The sequence below is a fragment of the Triticum dicoccoides genome, chromosome 4B (assembly GCF_002162155.2).
Source record: "Triticum dicoccoides isolate Atlit2015 ecotype Zavitan chromosome 4B, WEW_v2.0, whole genome shotgun sequence".
NCBI classification, from domain to species: domain Eukaryota; kingdom Viridiplantae; phylum Streptophyta; class Magnoliopsida; order Poales; family Poaceae; genus Triticum; species Triticum dicoccoides.
This window is the reverse complement of record NC_041387.1, coordinates 520,556,099-520,575,121: the sequence shown is the minus strand read 5'-3', so window position 1 is coordinate 520,575,121 and position 19,023 is coordinate 520,556,099. Positions and strand designations below refer to the sequence as shown.

Below are 19,023 nucleotides of genomic sequence, written 5' to 3'. Positions count from 1 at the left end.
TGGCATTATTTTTATTCAACATTTTGGTAAGAGTAAATGTAGATACGATAATTTGGAGGAAGTGGAGGGGAGGGCAGATAAGATGCAGAGTAATGCTAGACAATCAACTATCTCGCGATGCAAGTAAAGTAATACCACCACCGTCCATTATTACTTGTCACTCAAATGGATGTATCTAACACTATTAAGTTCTAAATACATCCAATTGATCAACATTTAATTCTATACAGAGGGAGTACATGACAACATGTACTTACATGAGCAATCCAAAACTTCATAACCATTGTGTTAATTCTACATTTATCTAAGAGTAAATATATATCTTATAATTTCGAGCAAAGGGAGGATAAAGAATCGAACATTTATAGTGATGCTAAATAATCAGACAACAATGAGTGTAAGTATGCTGACAATGGGCAAGAGGTACTGACAAGAGCAATGCAGTGCCTAGTATTTTTGTGAGATCCTATGATCCTTTGAGCAAGGAGGTTCGTCTGAAATTAGTTTTCATACAAGAGAGAAGGTAAGGCACATGCAGAAATGTAGGATTTCAAATTTTGAATTGATATCATAGACAATACCTAACGTTGGGCTCTCAACAGTTCTAATAGGGGTTTGGCTAGTGGATAGGGGTAAAGTATGGTACAGTCGGGCCTGTGTTTTCTGTGGCTGCTGATCTATCTGATTTAACAGGTATCACTACCTTTTCCAAATACCTAGTTTTTAGTCCTTGAGGATCTGCACTCACCCTCTTCCTTTTGGACATCTATTACAGAAGAACAACATTTGACTGGAAAAAAGTAATATGATGACACATGGAATAGGTACAGAAAATGGATAGGTATGGTAAAAACTCATATATGATGCTTAAACTAAGAAGATGGTGGTGTAACAAAGTAGAAGTAATGCAAGAGGTCATATGCAAAATATGTGGGACCAATACAACCTTGCCAAGTTAGAGCAAGCACCTTGATGGGTGAATAAGATAGGCCACCCTCCACCATGCCAAGTTTGTTAGCTAGTGGATTCTTCTGCAATATTCCTCTCATGCGCCCATTCTCATATTCATTTTGATCATGTTCAATGCCTAACATGCATGAAAACATAAAAACAAGTGATATTATCTTTGTAATGCAGAAGTGATTCTAATCCAATACTGCCTCCCTACAAACCCCTTTGTGCTATCTTTGCAATTCTACTAAGAGATGCCATGCATGCTGTAATTTGGGGTGTGCATTAATATAATGTGGCCTACTACTCAAAATATAAGAGCTCCAGAAGTGATGATACTTCGCAGATGACAACTTCAACATATAGTTAAGAAGAACAAGTTGACCTGGCCTGACAGGTTCAAAATATACTAAGGGGGAACAACTCGACCTGACCAGTCGACCGCAAATGTCTCTGCTACTCTTCCCAACAAGGAACATACTTATTAAACAAGAGAAGAGGATCATGTTAAAGAAGACAAGAAGAGCAAGCAGATTGATGATATTACAAGGATTTCTATACAATGTTTGTTGCCCACCCATGATGAACCAGAGCACACAGAGAAATACTATTCGTTCCGGTCTCTCCATATGTGGCTCACATGCATTTCAAAACTGAAGTAGGAACATTTATCCGACCAATTAAACATGTCTCAATTTTACTAATATGAGCATAATATCAGATTAGAATTTGTACAACTAAGCTTGTTTAGCTTGATGGGTGGAGCATGCTATGACGTCACAAACCATGTAGGCTGATTGGGGTCATCATAAAATGGGAAAACCGTAAGCATGAAGAGTATATTGTTGACCATGGCAGTGGGATGGCATATCTGATGCTGCAAACCGTCCAAAGGGTAGTTAGCAACCGATGTTTGCTTTGAAATAAAAACTAAGATTTGGTATGAAGAAGAAAGCATAGTCAACAAGTGACAAAGAAATGCAATTCTGCTGTCTCTCTATATGTCATGACATGCATTTGGAAACTCAAGTGGCACCTCTAGCTAACCAATTAAATGTGTCTGTTAACTAATATTAGTATCATATCACAATCATATTTGAACAACTAAGCTTTGGAATTATGAGTGTTGTGTTGTTTAGATTGAAGGGTGGAGTATTGCTAGTACGATAGAAAGCACCTACGTAGTAGAGTAGATAAAAGGGGAAAACCCTAAGCATCAAGAGTAAAATCAGGAAAGTGGAACTAGCTGGACCATATGGGCTTGTATTGCTGGTACGACAAGAAAGAGCTACATAAGAACAAAACAAAGCCATGGCCCGCCCAGTCCTAGTCCAATATACAAAGGAGTGAAGGTAAATTTGTACAAAAATTTGGGATCCCCTATAGTCTAAGCCATCTGGGCCGCCCAATATTTTAACTGTAGCTTCGCCGGCGTGTGGCGCACATGCTTTTCGAAACGAATATAGGAACATTAGGTGACCAATTAAACGTTCTATGTTTTGGTAATATATGAGCTTCATATCAGATTCGTATATCAACAACTAAGCTTTGGAATTATGAGTGGCATGTTGTTTCACTTGATGGGTTGAGGTCTTGAGGAGCAGTGCTACCATGACGCGAAGCACCTACGATGATGGTACTGAATATGAGGGGGGACCATAAGATTTAGGAGTATAGTGACCGTGCCATGGCGGATATGAAGGTGCAAATCGGACAAATTCTACTTCACAACCAAGGTTTGCTTTCAACTAGTCACAACGATTTTGTACGGACAAGAAAAGTACAGTAAACAAGTTAGATCTAACTTCCGGGTGAGATCAATAAGTTAAGCAGATATGAAAGAGTACCACCTCTCTTGCGACGCCGTGTATGCCCCTACTGATATGTTGAGGGTGTTGCGGGTGCGATGGTTGTCGGGGCCCGGAAGAAGACTTTAGATGACACGGCCGGGTCAGGGGATAAGTCCTGTTGCCATGGATGAGGCAGCCGTAGGAGCGGCAACGACAAGGTGGACGATGGCGCCGATGAAGCGAGAGGATGCGATGAAAGGATCCTGGTTCAGCGCCATGGATGAGAGACGTCCATCTCTTGAAGTGGACGACGGGGTAGGGTAGCTACTCCGGCAAGGTGGAGGATGGGGTGGCGGACGGAGGAGGCTCGTCGCAATGGGGAGGTTGTTGTGGCATCGATGGTGTATGAATGGGGAAATGGAGGGGGAGGGGGGATCTTAAACTTTGGGACGCACTTGTCTGAAATGTGGGAAAGTTACAAACTTATCCCCCATTTAAAATTTCAGACATCACGTTGGTTGGGGATAGGACGGTAATCTCGCATCTCTTGCCGGTAGCGATTTTAGGCGAGGAGAGGGTGTTTTGCCGCCCACGGTTGGCACCCATGGTGTATGAATGGGCCTGACAGGTAGGGAGGCTGTGTCACGTCTAAGGGAAGTTAGACATCTGACCCTATTTAAAATATTTGCCTACATCGATTTTGGATGAGGAGAGTTTGTTTTTCCGCCCATCGTGTATGAATGGGGAAATGGAGGGAGAGACAAATGTCTTTCGGACAAGCTTGAATCAAATGTGTTTTTCCGTCCACGTTTGGCTCCCACCGTGTCTGAATGGGCTCAAAGGCGGTCGTGCCACGTCTGATTGAAGTTACTAGTCTATCCCTATAGACAGTAGTGTAAATCAGGTTGATTAGGATGTGAAGTGTCAGGGGTAGACATTAATTTCCATCTTGCAAACACTTTCTTCGGGAAGCCCACAAATGATAGTGGGTGTTTAGGCGCTTTGTTCAAAACTTGGGAGAATTAGCATTCACGTTTACCCTGGGCCGTGGCAGCTAAATTCAAATCCAATTTGTATTCGATTACGAATATCCATAGATAATTCTACGTTTATTTATTTATTTCTTCATAACCACAACAAAGATTTATTCCACCTTTATATATGATTATGATTTAGAAATGTCGTGATCTTCGAATTCAGTAGGTTGGATACACTTTGTGTCAAACAGTTATTTCATCCAATACAATGTGCTCACATGAAAAATAGTTCACCTTATGTCAATCATACAAGTACTGAGGATTACCTCGCCTAAAAAATTTGGATCATTACAACACATGGACAACATAGGGGGTCTTACAACATAATCCATTCACAGACATGACACAACATGCAAGTACAATAATCTAATGAAAATTTCAACTAGTATCTAAGTAAGAACTAGGATTACCCTAGGCTTAAGATAGCAGAAACAACATGACCTCCGCCGTCTTCAAATGCAACATTCTTACTTCCTCCTATTCTTGGGTTGCTTGCATAATGCGTGCAGCTAATTGCATAATTTACAGCCTTAAGATCAAGATTACCTCATTCATGGCAGCCACACCATCTCTTTCTGCCTCTAGTAGAGCCTCACGAACTATAACATCTATGTTCAAACTTCTCTCTGGCGGTATTGCCTATGAACTGCTACCATATGGTAACATGGATGGCGCACTGCTTCCACAAATAGATTCTGGGGTTACATTGTGTCCTAGTGTGAATGTCATCCTGAAAGGGTTTTGCTGGACATAAGTAAGAGATATTTATCGCATGATACATGCAGTAAGCTTACATGGTAAATGACAAACGAATTATTGCCAAGCATGGCAAGCTATATTTAAATGGTTCGAAGTAGCATCAGCCAAAAAGAAATTAAAATGGTAAGATGAAACTAGGGATGTAAGTGGCAAATAAAAGATATCCGCAGTCCCATCTAGTTAGTTTTTGCTAGCCCCCTACTTCATCTTCCTCAAAAAACAAAAAACTCTTTTGAACTATCATACCCCTAGTGTACTTTAATCGGGATTAAACAGGACCCAGTTGACATCCCTAGTTGAAAGGGAGTGTACCACTGCTATATTTAAGTTGCCAAGGCATCTAAGCAGTTGAAATAATCTGAGAAAGCACTTAACAATGTGGCCTCATATAAACTAGAAAGACAGTCTTGTGATGAAGTTCATAGAAAAGTTAAGGAATCAAATGAACTAGGCATGCATTTCTTTACGATAGTACAACAGGCACTGCTGACATATTGGCCAACTCAGGTATAGTCTAACAAGTAACAAACAAGCAATCGAATCAAGCAATACAACAAAGAATGCAACTGAACTATTTGTAGTTCTGTAGGATTACAGGTTGAGGGCACAAGCCAAGAAAGCATCCCACACACGCATTACATTTCACATGTACTAAAACACACTGGCTTACCATATGTTGTTGTGAAGCCTCACTGCTGTTGCAATGTTCTTTGCAGATATCGTCAGCATCCCGTGGTTGTAGTTTATTCTGCACCCTCTATTTAGGTAAAATTAATTTTAATCGCATGCACTGGTTCGAATTGATCATCAAATGGTTCATCTAAACTAATGAAAGAAGGGTGTGTGCTTACACGACAATATATGTGCGTCACTTTATTTTATGCTTGTTCGAGGTGCCAGCCCCAAAAGAACAAATATTTTGTTTCATGGGGTTGGCAGCTCCATAATTAATAGAAGCATAAAATTAGTCATGCAACTTCGGAAGACCAAGAACACACAAAAATGTAATGAACAGAGGCTCAGAGTAGTGATGTAATAGCTAGCATCAGAAAATGTAGGGTAAAACAAACAAAAAGCAGCGGAACCACATGTTAGTTTGCTGATGTGTAATTAAGCATAGAGACCATGAAGTAGTCTGATGGAACCAATATGTGGCATCAGAACAACACCATTATCATAAGTATAGCTTGCAAGAAGTAAAATAGTAGGCAATGATATCTAGGAAGTATAGTAACACTTAGGACAAAACTAAAGCTTTGTAACTATATGTGCACTGGTTTGTAATTTAGCACATGTAACATGTTCACTGCCAGAAGTATGGCCCTACAGGTGCAAGCAGAATAACACGTCTCATGAAAAATTGAATGATGCCCTGAAGAAATTCAAAGGTGATGTGCTTATGCTAATAAAGTGACCGTAGGCGCCGACCGTTGGATAATAGTACCTAATTCTCAGCGGCATATGGGTATTGTTGTCATACTAGATAGCTAAGGTATAGTGCACGATGGCATCATTTACGCGGTCGATGCACAGATTGGCTGCTTATATTGGTGGAATCTATCGTCGTGTAATTGTTCCATCTCATCTCATCTTTACCTTATGAATACGACTGCCTGTTGATTGTTACAAATTTAGAATAGATAGTATGTCTATAGCCACATCATTACTATATGTTCCTCTCATTTCCTAGATTTTTATGACCACACATGTTATTGTTAGAGTTGATATGATAACAATTGGCATCTAATGATTGTTAGAATAGATATTATGAGTATAACCTCATGATTGCTATAATTTACTCTCATTTCCAAGATTTTTATAACAACGCACGGTATTGCTTAGAGTTGATATGAGAACAATAGTAAGTGCTATTGTAGAATATGAGTAGGCCCTATCATAGCTGTTTTCCTCTCATTGTTACATGATGTTTGAACCATGACATATTGCCAGAATATGAAAGCCATTGGCTTATTTTTTTAACTTGGGGTATGATTATGACCACGACATTGCAATTCTCTGTCTATGATATGTGTCACTGTTATAATAATCTTAATTCCACACTACTCTGAACATGATTGTATATTTTTGTCCTTTTGGTCCCCAATTTGATTTGTTGCAGCAGATGCAAATGCGCTGGCCTTCATGATTCGAGGACCTGGAATCATACCAATCGATGGGTGGTAGTTTATCGCTCGTTCAACTAACGGCGGTCATTTGATGCTCATTCGCATGTACCAAATTGACCAAACCATTACATCAAACCACATGCAGTACAATGCCTGGGGCGTTCATGACTGTGATGGCTATGGCTGCTTCGTGTTCGAGAAAGACCCCAGATCCGTTGGGCCAGGCGTATTCAACTGGAGGCGGGTTTACAGCCTCCGTAACCACTCCATGTTCCTCGGGCTCAATCATTCGATCATCCAACCAATCATCGATCATATCACCGGTGATGATTACCGTGCTATGCAACTTCCATTCTCCAGGGGAACTGTGTTTACACATCATACCATAGGTTTCACCATATCTAGAGATTCGTCGACACATCTTGTTGCCAAATAATCTTTAGTGTGTGAAAGGCATCAAGCTTCCATGCGATGGATGGATTTTGCAAACTCGACATGCGGCGATGTGTTTCATGCCAACAGCAAATGTGCACAACTTGATTCTTACTGATATCTAGACTGAGCCATTTTTTGAGCAAAAGAGGGGGGGGTCCCCCTCCGATTTCATTAACGAAACCACCACGAATCCAGGTCCAGACTAGAACAGCCCTACCCAACTACTAAAAACCATGTATCCTGCTATTGTAGCATGTCCCTCTATTGTTGGATATTATATATTGTTGTTAGTTTGAAGCACTCCTCTGGTTTGAAGGATAGATACCTTTCTGAGATCAAGTGCATCCTAACTCACCTGCGTAGGATGTACTGATAATGATGAAGGATATATATATATATATATATATATATATATATATATATATATATATCAATTAGGCTTCAAGTGCATACTTGTTGGTGAAAGTATTTGATACGTCTCCAATGCTTCTATAATTTTTTATTGTTCCATGCTATTATATTATCGGTTTTGGATGTTTAATATGCATTTATATGCTACTTTATATTATTTTTGGGACTAACCTAATAAACAAGAGCCCAGTGCCAGTTTTTGTTTTTTTGCCTATTTTAGAGTTTTGTAGAAAAGGAATACCAAACAGAGTCCAAATGAATGAAACTTTCGCGATGATCTTTCTTGGACCGAAAGAAAACCAGAAGACTTGGAGATGAAGTCGGAGATGCAACGAGGCGACCGCGAGGTAGGAGGGCGCGCCCCCTACCTCGTGGGCCCCTTGTAGCCCCCCGACCTAGTTCCTTAGCCTATATACTCTCTTATACCCTAAAAACATCCAGGAGAGCTAGGAAACCACTTTCCACTGCTGCAACCTTCTATACCCGTGAGATCCCATCTAGGGGCCTTTTCCGGCATCTTGTCGGAGGGGGATTCGATCACGGAGGGCTTCTTCATGAAAACCAATGCCTCTCCGATGACATGTGAGTAGTTTACCACAGACCTTCGGGTCCATAGCTAGTAGCTAGATGGCTTCTTCTCTCTCTTTGATTCTCAATACCATGTTCTCCTCGATGTTCTTGGAGATCTATTCTATGTAATATTCTTTTGCAGTGTGTTTGCCGAGATCCGATGAAATGTGGATTTATGATCAGATTATCTATGAATATTATTTGGTTCTTCTCTAAATTCTTATATGCATGATTTGATATCTTTGCAAGTTTCTTGGAATTATCGGTTTAGTTTGGCCTACTAGATTGATCTTTCTTGCAATGTTAGAAGTACTTACCTTTGGGTTAAATCTTGTGGTGTCCTTTCCTAGTGACAGTAGGGGCAGCAAGGCACGTATTGTATTGTTGCCATCGAGGATAAAAAGATGGGGATTTCATCATATTGCTTAAGTTAATTCCTGTACATCATTTCATCTTACTTAATGCATTACTCTATTCTTTATGAACTTAATACTCTAGATGCAGGCAGGAGTCGGTTGATGTGTGGAGTAATAGTAGTAGATGCAAAATCGTTTCGGTCTACATGACACGGACGTGATGCGTATGTTCATGATCATTGCCGTAGATATCATCATAACTATGCGCTTTTCTATCAGTTGCTCGACAGTAATTTGTTCACCCACCGCAATATTTGCTATCTTGAGAGAAGCCACTAGTGAAACCTATGGCCCACGGGTCTCTTTTCCATTATATTGAATCTCTTTTACATCTTACTAGTTTCCAATATACTATTTTGCAATCTTTTACTTTCCGATCTATAAACTAAAAATACCAAAAATATTTACATTACCGCTTATCTATCTCTATCAGATCTCACTTTTGTAAGTGACCTTGAAGGGATTAACAAGCCCTTTATCGCGTTGGGTGCAAGTTGTTGATTGTTTGTGCGGGTATTCGGTGACTTATGCGTTGTCTCCTACTGGATTGATACCTTGGTTCTCAAACGAAGGGAAATACTTACGCTACTTTGCTGCATCACCGTTTCCTCTTCAAGGGAAAACCAACGCAAGCTCAAGAGGTAGCAAGAAGGATTTCTAGTGCCGTTGCTGGGGAGATCTAACGTCAAGTCAAGCCATACCAAGTACCCATCATAAACTCTTCTCCCTTGCATTACATTATTCGCCGTTTGCCTCTCGTTTTCCTCTCCCCCACTTCTAATTTTTTTTCGAGAACCATTGCATTTTCTTCGCCCTTCTTCAGTTCGTCTCTTTTCGCTTGCTTCTTGTGTGCTTGTGTGTTGGATTGCTTGCTTTGTCACGATGGCTCAAGATAATACCAAATTGTGTGGCTTTCCCAATACCAACAACAATTATTTTATTCGCACTTCGATTTCTCCTACTACTAAGCAAGCGGAAAGATCAATTTTTGCTTGGAAAAGCCGCAAAAGAAGAAAGATGTGGATAATGATATTGTTAAATATAAGCTATTTCCGTTTTTGCTTAGAGATTGTGCTAAAACTTGATTTTCATCTTTGCCTAAAAATAGTATAGATTCGTGGAATCAGTGTAAAGATGTTTTCATCTCTAAGTATTTTCCTCCCGCTATGATCATCTCCCTTAGGAACGATAGTATGAATTTTAAGCAACTTGATCATGAGCATGTTGCGCAATCTTAGGAGAGGATGAAATTGATGATACGTAATTTCGCTACACATGGACTGAATTTATGGATGATTATACAAAAAGTTTATGCCGGATTGAATTTTGCTTCTAGAAATCTTTTATATTCGGCCGCGGGAGGCACTTTTATGGAAATCACTTTAGGAGGGACTACTAAGATCCTAGATAATATTATGGTTAATTATTCTCAATGGTACACTGAAAGATCCAATAGTAGAAAAGTTCATGTGATTGAAGAGATTAATGTTTTGACTGGAAAGATGGATGAACTTATGAAATTATTTGCCAATAAAAGTTTGTCTCTGATCCTAATGATATGCCTTTGTCCACTTTTTTTTGACTAGTGACTGTAGGGAAAACCCCCCACAGGATTAAGAATTTATTAGTAGAGTGAATGAAAGTACATGGATTACAAGAGGTAATCTAGTGTAAACAACATAGAGAAATAAAAGCTACACTAAGAAACTAATAATGAAAATAATAATGAATCTATGGATGTAAATTTTGTTGGTAGCAACAATTTTGGTAATAACGCGTATAGAGGAAATTTTAATCCTAGGCCATGTCCTAGTAATTCCTCTAATAATTATGTTAATTCCTACAACAATTCTTATTGCAATTTTAATAAGATGACCTCTGATTTTGAGAATAGTGTTAAAGAATTTACGAGTTCGCAAAAGATTTTCAATGCTTTGATTGAAGAAAAATTTCTCAAGATCGGTGATTTGGCTAGGAAAGTGGATAGAATTTCTCTTGATGTTGATTCTTTGAAACTTAAATCTATCCCACCTAAGCATGATATCAATGAGTCTCTCAAATCCATGAGAATTTCCATTGATGAGTGTAAAGAAACAACCGCTAAGATGTGTGCTAAAAAAGATTGGTTTGTAAAAGCTTATTCTTCTAGTTTTCATGACAATAATGATGAAGATCTAAAAGTGATTGATGCGACTCCTATTATATCTTTGTTTTACGATCTGAATCTTTATAAAGATGGGACTGGATATGATTCTATTGGGGAACGTAGCAATAATTCAAAATTTTCCTACGCGTCACCAAGATCAATCTAGGAGATGCTAGCAACGAGAGAGAGAGGGAGTGCATCTTCATACCCTTGAATATCGCAAAATCGAAGCGTTACAAGAACTCGGCTGATGGAGTCGTACTCACAGCGATTCAAATCGCAGAAGATCTGATCTAGCACCGGACGAACGGCGCCTCCGCGTTCAACACACATACAGCCCGGGGATGTCTCCTCCTTCTTGATCTAGCAAGGGGAGAGGATAAGTTGAGGGACAGCTCTGGCAGCACGATGGCGTGGTGGTGGAGCTTGTGGTATTCCTGCAGGGCTTTGCCAAGCACTACGGAGGAGGAGGAAGAGTTGGACGAGGGAGGGGTTGCACCAGGGAAGGGGTGCAGGAGCCCTGCCACCCCCCACTATTTATAGGGGCAAGGTAGAGGGGGCTGGCCCCCTTAGATCCTATCTAGGGGGGGGGCAGGGGGAGTCTTGCCCCCCAAGCTAGGTGGGGGTGCCCCATTTAGGGTTTCCCCCAACCCTGGGCGCATGGGCCCTAGGGGGAGTTGGCGCCCAGCCCACCTAGGGGCTGGTTCCCCTCCATATTCAGCCCATAGGGCCCTCCGGGGCAGGTGGACCCTCCCGGTGGACCCCCGGAACCCCTTTGGTGGTCCCGGTACAATACCGGTAACCCCCTCAATACTTCCTGTGACCGAATAAGGACTTCCCATATGTAAATCTTCATCTCCGGACCATTCTGGAACTCTTCGTGACGTCCAGGATCTCATCCAGGACCCCGAACAACATTCAGTAACCACATACTATTTCCCATAACAACTGTAGCATCACCGAACCTTAAGTGTGTAGACCCTACGGGTTCAGGAATCATGCAGACATGACTGAGACAGCTCTCCGCCTAATAACCAACAGCGGTATCTGGATACCCATGTTGGCTCCCACATGTTCCACAATGATCTCATCGGATGAACCACGATGTCGGGATTCAATCAATCCCGTATAGAATTCCCTTTGTCCATCGGTATGTTACTTGCCCGAGATTCGATCGTCGGTATCCCAATACCTCGTTCAATCTCGTTACCGGCAAGTCTGTTTACTCGATCCGAAACGCATGATCCCGTGACTAACTCCTTAGTCACATTGAGCTCATTACGGTGATGCATTATCGAGTGGGCCTAGAGACACCTCTCCGCCATACGGAGTGACAAATCCCAATCTCGATTCGTGCCAGCCCAACAGACACTTTCGGAGATACCTGTAGTGCACCTTTATAGCCACCCAGTTACGTTGTGACGTTTGGTACACCCAAAGCATTCCTACAGTATCCGAGAGTTTGCACAATCTCATGGTCTAAGGAAATGGTACTTGACATTAGAAAAGCTCTATCAAAACGAACTACACACTACAAGAGATGAGACCTACAGTGACGAGCCAAAAAATGTCATCAAGTAGCTAATAACGTCACACATTACCCCTGAGTGACGTTTTATGGGCGTCACGAGCATCGTCACAGAATCCCCGTCACAGATTACTCTTAGTGACGCGCGCACAGAAAAATGTCACTGAAAATGGGATCTTCAATGACATTTTCTAGAACGTCAAGAAGTTGCTATTTCTGTGACGGCTGATAAATGTCACATGTTAGGGGCAAGGATGCGGTATTGTACCATATTCAATGACGGAGCAACGTCACTGACTTTATGCCACATCAACACCCTAGATTATCCCAATACTAGCTTCACTACTTTCATTATTGATGAAGATGATGCCATCAAAATATATTTACTTTACTTCAAATAATTTACAATTAATTATCAAATCCACTAATTGCAAATGCATATCTCCATAAGTATTTAATTCACATCATATTATATAAATAAGATAAGAGCCAAATCACATTATAAATTGAAATGAAAGACAAATCATATTATATATTCAATAATCTCAGCCGAATCATCCTCTAAATAGAAATAACAATAAAATAACACAAAATCAATTTTGACACGACAATAGACAAGACGAGAAGTACTCCCTCCGTCCGATAATATAAGAGCGTGGCAAAAAACGCTCTTATATTATGGGACAGAGGGAGTAATATTTAGATAACTAAAAGAAGACATGTGTTGTCCTCATGATTGCAATGTATATGACTCAGCAACTATTTGTCTATCACAAAACGATGGCCTTCATGCACGACCAGGTTGATAGATTTGTTTGCTGAGTTTGCTTGAGCCCTTAAGAGAAACCAATCAGGTTATCCATCCCCTGTTGCTTCTTTTCACAGGCTTCATTCTTCTTTTGTTGGCTCTTCTTCATAGCTTTCAATTCTTCTTGATGCTTCCTCTACATCTCTTCAAATGCTCTATCTCGTGCTTCAAATATCTCTGCTAACTCCTCCCACTGCCTATAAATTGACAAAGCACAACGTGTTTAATCTTAATGAGATGAAAAACATAGAAGATAACAAGGTATAAGAGTACCACTAACAAGCTTACAATCTACAAAAATATGAATCTATGTGCCAATGAAACAGTAAACGTAAGAATAACTCGTACTATACTGCCCTATAACTCAAGCATACAAGATAACAATGTGGATTCACTCGCCTATATCATTCTGCTAAAAAGCAAGCAGATACTGGATTTCAAGATTAAAAACCATACAATACCATGCTATTCCCATGCCTCTGTGTTGCAGCAACAACAACCACTCAACAAACAAGTTATTTCCTTTTATCTTACTTTGGATGACTGGATTTGGATCAAGAACTCCTTAGGTGCAACGTTCGTTACAAGAATTGAGGATGAAGTCTTATCCCCCCCCCCCACACACACACACACATTTGTGTTTTCAGTTTCGCTGTCATGAGTGCACTGTGCACACTGAAGCAGGCTAAAAGGAACAACAATAACACAAAGAGAAACAAGACAAATACCTGTCGTTTGCAACTTTTGCCTCTCTATCCTTCTGTTCAATTCTTTCTTGAGGTGTCTGGGTCAAACAAGTCGAGTAAAACAAGGAAGTGAATCTCCACTAACTTATGCAATGCTAGCACTAGTTTAAATAGGAACATAGTGCACAAAGAAATCATCATCTAGACTAATTAGGAGAGTTAAAGAGTGGAGGACAGAAAATGTGAATCAATTTTACTCAATTGTTTGTGATACGTATGGTGCACAGTGACACACATGATACAAGCAAGGCGAAATTAGATCCAATGAATGCACATTGTACATATTATTTAAGATGTAGGTGTGCATGATATATTACCATTAATTTGGACACAGTAAGAGCGACCTACTCTTCATCTCTCAAAACCTCTTCCTCTACATGGGCCTCCTCTTCAGCATCTGGTTCATACTCCAAGTCACTGCGATCATCGACACCTCGAGCATTTGTGTCGGTTGCGCACTAGAGGCAGTTGGACCAAAATGTTCAGAGAAATAGCAAAAAGTATACAATTGTTGTAACTGCTGGCATAGTTTACAAAACCAAAAAGTTTAGCATACTGTTTCAAGATTAAGGCTTGGTAGATGGTGTTGTATGTTTGTGAAGTAGGAGCAGCGGTTTTACACAGTTGAGCATGTTAGAATATAGTCAAAAACTGAAGTTTCCCATGTATTAGCTTTTATCAAGTCCTGGGCCTACTGAAAATACTTGTGGGCTTCATATTAAGTTTAGTTCTATTTTATCTGGCAGTAGAGGGAAAAGTACATTCGTACAGGGCTATACAGTGTAGTTTCAGTTTTTATTCGGTTTTGACAATACTAGTTAAGGACCATTTATGGGGCAGCAGAACCACAAGCAGGCTATAGGATTCAGGTTTTAGCATAGATAAAGTAGTTGCATATAGAAGCTAGTTTATTCAGGCATGTGGATACAAGGATACAAGAATGTGTTGCTTCCTGCTTGTACTTAGTTCTCCTTTTATAGTTTAGTTCATGTGTTTAGGTTTGTCTGATTATGACACCATACAGAAATCAAGAGGATCTAGTTTTTTTCATTACAGCATGGTACAGCCATCAGATGGTTATCATATAATTTTCTTCTATATGCAAGAGTAGCCATACAAGCATGTGGCTGCAAAACAAATCTCTCAGTAGTAGCATATATTCAGGTTCTGCCCATTTAGCATTGCAGGCTGTAGCAAATGCAAAACCATGTTCAGTACTGCATTTTTGCACACCTATCATAGGATGTCAATTTGCAAGTTTAAAATATTTCCAAAAAGATATAGCTCACCATCGGGTTGGACCTAAACCGTCAATTAGGACCTTCAATGAGCAAAAGATTGTCGCGCCATGTCCGGATGCGGACAACCAATCACAGGCCCGTGGGACAGGGGATGGTGGACCTGTGAGCCTAGCAGCATCCACCTGTTAGGGACGTAAAGAGAAGGAGTAAGCTCCAAGTTGATGGTTTATGTAACTTGTAAAACTGAAACTCTGAATTCGTCTCCATTACCACTCTGGATCTCACCTACTCTCTATCATCTACCTGACATTGGTGCTTTTCTCACCCAAATCCCTTCACTGTATCTTGGTGATCCCTTAGCTTTAGAGCTGGGACACCACAGAGACCTTCCTATGAATTTTTTACTTTGGGGAAAGAAAGCAAGAGCCAGAGGTTCAGGCCCTTTAACCATCGCGGGTTGTGGCATCCTAAATAACGAGAAGGGCAGGATGATTAGTGGTATGCATGAATCCTAATCACTGAACACTAAGGGCTTGCGGGATTAGGAGGGCGTGATGAGAAAATTACCATGAGCCTTCGCCGTTGCCTGCAACTGGTGGGGAAAGAGAGCAGGGTGCTCGTGGGGAGGGTTGATGCGGTGGATCCGAGCTTGGCCGGTGGGGCGGCCTCCTCTAATCCATCGTCGTCGGTCGCTGCAATCAGGGGGAGATAGAGCAGAGTGCTCATGGGGCTGCTTGATGAGGGGGATCCGAGCTCGGCCGGCGGGGCGGCCTTCCCCAATCTGCCGGCGCTGATTGCTACAGTCGTGGGATATGACAGATGAGAGACGGTTGAATCTGACGAGAAAATGCCGGGTTAGCGGTGGGTTTTTTTTCAGGGGAGTTAGCGGTGGCTTTTAACTCCGCCTATGTTGTCTCAACATAGCCGGTCCCAAGCCCGGGTAAAGGAGGAGGGTTGTGATAGGCTTGGCGAGCCAACGTAAAAACTCAGCCACTCTTATGGAAATGAAACCCAAATTTATAAGATTAGAATGTCAAGAGAGGGCGGGGTCGACCGATTTTGACATGGGAGGAGTCCGTTAAGAGAGACCTGAAGGATTGGAGTATCGACAAAGAGCTAGCTATGGATAGGGGTGCGTGGAAGCTTGCTATCCATGTGCCAGAGCCATGAGTTGGTTGCGAGATCTTATGGGTTTCACCTCTAGCCTACCCCAACTTGCTTGGGACTAAAGGCTTTGTTGTCGTTGTTGTTGTTGGAGTTAGCGGTGCCTTTTAGCGGTGCCTCTTCGCGGGCGAAATAAAAGAAAAGATTTTGGCTGGGTCTTTTGGTGGGGAGATGGTATATTTGCAGAACTTATTTTCCACATAATATTATGTAATTTATCTAATTCAAAATATGTAGCAAATGATTATTAGAAAAAGTAAATCTTACATAGACATTTTTCCTGAAGTTAATCTTACATACACATTATGATGTGGTATTATTCATGTAGTGTTTTTTGGAGAAACGTAAACAAAAATTCAGCAGACTAGCTTGAACTCGTGACATCAAACCCTGTATGGAACTCTTTTATTTTAGGATGTATAAAACCCTTTTTTTAAGATGTATAAAACTATTTTTGATCACAAGCTCTTGCTCACAGTAGCATGTGAATAGACATGAGGTCGTTCGGTGACTATACACAACTTCTTTGGTCGGACACAAACACGCTAATCAATCGTCCTAGTAATTGTGCCTATTGTTATGTAATTATCCATGATACACACATTTTTCCGCCTACCACTACCTACCATTTTTGCTTTTGAGAGAGAACAAAACAACTAGAACGTCATATGCATCACCTCACGAACACCCGTAATAACCTTTTTTCCCTGCCACTGACTATTTATATTAGATAAAATAAAATAATTACATCGCTATAGTCTGTGAAAAACAATGGTGGTTCCCATTGTCAACATTGATGTGTGGGTCCTACCATTCAATAACCCGTGAAGCAACTATAGTGGGTCCCACTTCTGACGTTACATGACGAAGAAATGAGCGTCACACATTCATAATATTTGGTGACTCTAATAGGTTCGTCGTGAAAATTACCAAATTGTCATGGAAATTAGTAGATCGGTGGTACTCAACCACCGAGGCAATTTTGTGACGTTAACCGTCACTGATTCATGGTGATCTGTGATGCCGCCTGTAAAATGTCACACATTAGGTATTTGTGTGACATTGTGCACCATCGTCACAAGGATTTACGTCAAGGTATCTTAATTTTCTTGTAGTGACACGATCTTGTGCTATGCTTAGGATTGGGTCCTGTCCATCACATCACTCTCCTAATGATGTGATCCCGTTATCAATGACATCCATGGTCAGGAAACCATAACCATCTATTGATCAACGAGCTAGTCAACTAGAGGCTCACTAGGGACATGTTGTGGTCTATGTATTCACACATGTATTACGGTTTCCAGTTAATACAATTATAGCATGAACAATAGACAATTATCATGGGCTAGGAAATATAATAATAACCATTTTATTATTGCCTCTAGGGCATATTTCCAACAGTATCCCACTTGCACTAGAGTCAATAATCTAGTTCACATCACTATGTGATTGTAATGAATCCAACACCCATGGGGTTTGACCATAACTCGCTTGTGAGAGCGGTTATTAGCCAACGGGTCTGAACCTTTCAGATCCGTGTGTGCTTTACAAATCTCTATGTCATCTTGTAGATGCAGCTACCACACGCTATTTGGAGCTATTCCGAATAACTACTCTACTATATGAATCCGGTTTACTACTCACAGTCATCCAGATTAGTGTCAAAGTTTGCATCGACGTAACCCTTTACGACGAACTCTTTTACCACGTCCATAATCGAGAAAATTCCTTAGTCCACTGGTTACTAAGGATAACTTTGACCGCTGTCATGTGCTCCATTCCTAGATCACACTTGTACCCCTTGACTGACTCATGGCAAGGCACACTTCAGGTGCGGTACACAGCATATTATACTGTAGTGCCTATGTGTAGCGACCCGACCTCAGATGGTCAAGTCTCTGTGCTTCCGTGCCATCCCTGGATCGGTAATGCTGACACACACAGTACTCGAAGGATTTATAACAGAGTAGCAATCACACACTTATTACATCGAATGTCTCAAAAGAGAACTTATTACAATAATATGGCTTAAGGCCATCTAATGCGATAACAGCGGAAGGCTTGGAAGATAAAGTGAGTCCATCAACTCCAATGGCATAGCTGAGCTGCACGGCAACGACCTACGAACCTTACTCCTCGTCTGAAAAGTCTGCAACATAATACGTTGCAGCCCGAGAACGGGTCAACACATGGAATATGCTAGCAATGTAACACAAAAGAGCAATGACAGAATAATACTACCACTACATGCATATTTGGCTGGTGGAAAGCTCTATGGTTACAGTTTTGCGAAAAGCCAATTTTTCCCTACTACAAAGGAATAAATTTTAATTTAACTATCATGGTGGTTGAAACATCATTTGAGAAGGTAACCCCAACTCAATGATCCCAATTAAAATAGTTAACAACCCAGCAAGTTTAATTAGAAGTGTTGAGATACATGCGAATACTCAAGTACTAGATACTCAGAATTGTCCATAACCGGGGACACGGCTAACCATGATTTGATTGTACACTCTGCAGAGGTTTGCCCACTTTTCCCCGCAAGACTCGATCGCCTCCGTTGATTCCTCGCACTACAAGATGTTTGAGAAACGGATGACCGAGACACAGTCTTTCAGAAACATTAACTCTCTACTCCGGGCAGACCATACCGAACCTACAAACCCACTACCTGCTGATCCACCTCTTCAAGAGCTTCACGTAACTTACTCAACTATGCTAGAGCCCATAATAGCTTGCGGCTGCACACGGAAGTTTCTAGCATGAATAGACCCAGTTCCCTTTGAGCCTGGGTGGCGGTCCATAGGAGAATCACACGGTAACCCCGGGATTTCCAAAACAAAAACAGGCAATCACTGGATACCCCAGGTGCCTCAATCCACCCAGATG

General features: G+C 41.0%; 1 long non-coding RNA gene across 2 annotated transcripts; it reads right to left on the bottom strand.

The window, feature by feature from the left end:
* Nucleotides 1-12,675: 12,675 nt before the first annotated feature.
* Nucleotides 12,676-15,818, bottom strand: LOC119291206. Of its 2 annotated transcripts, none has more exons than XR_005142265.1 (6): nt 15,532-15,818; nt 15,235-15,431; nt 15,013-15,146; nt 14,041-14,181; nt 13,706-13,761; nt 12,676-13,174 (listed from the first exon to the last, which is right to left on the bottom strand). It is a non-coding gene; the product is annotated as an uncharacterized LOC119291206 (long non-coding RNA). The 2 variants fall into 2 exon arrangements; XR_005142264.1 differs by having other exon boundaries at nt 15,250-15,431.
* Nucleotides 15,819-19,023: the final 3,205 nt, after the last annotated feature.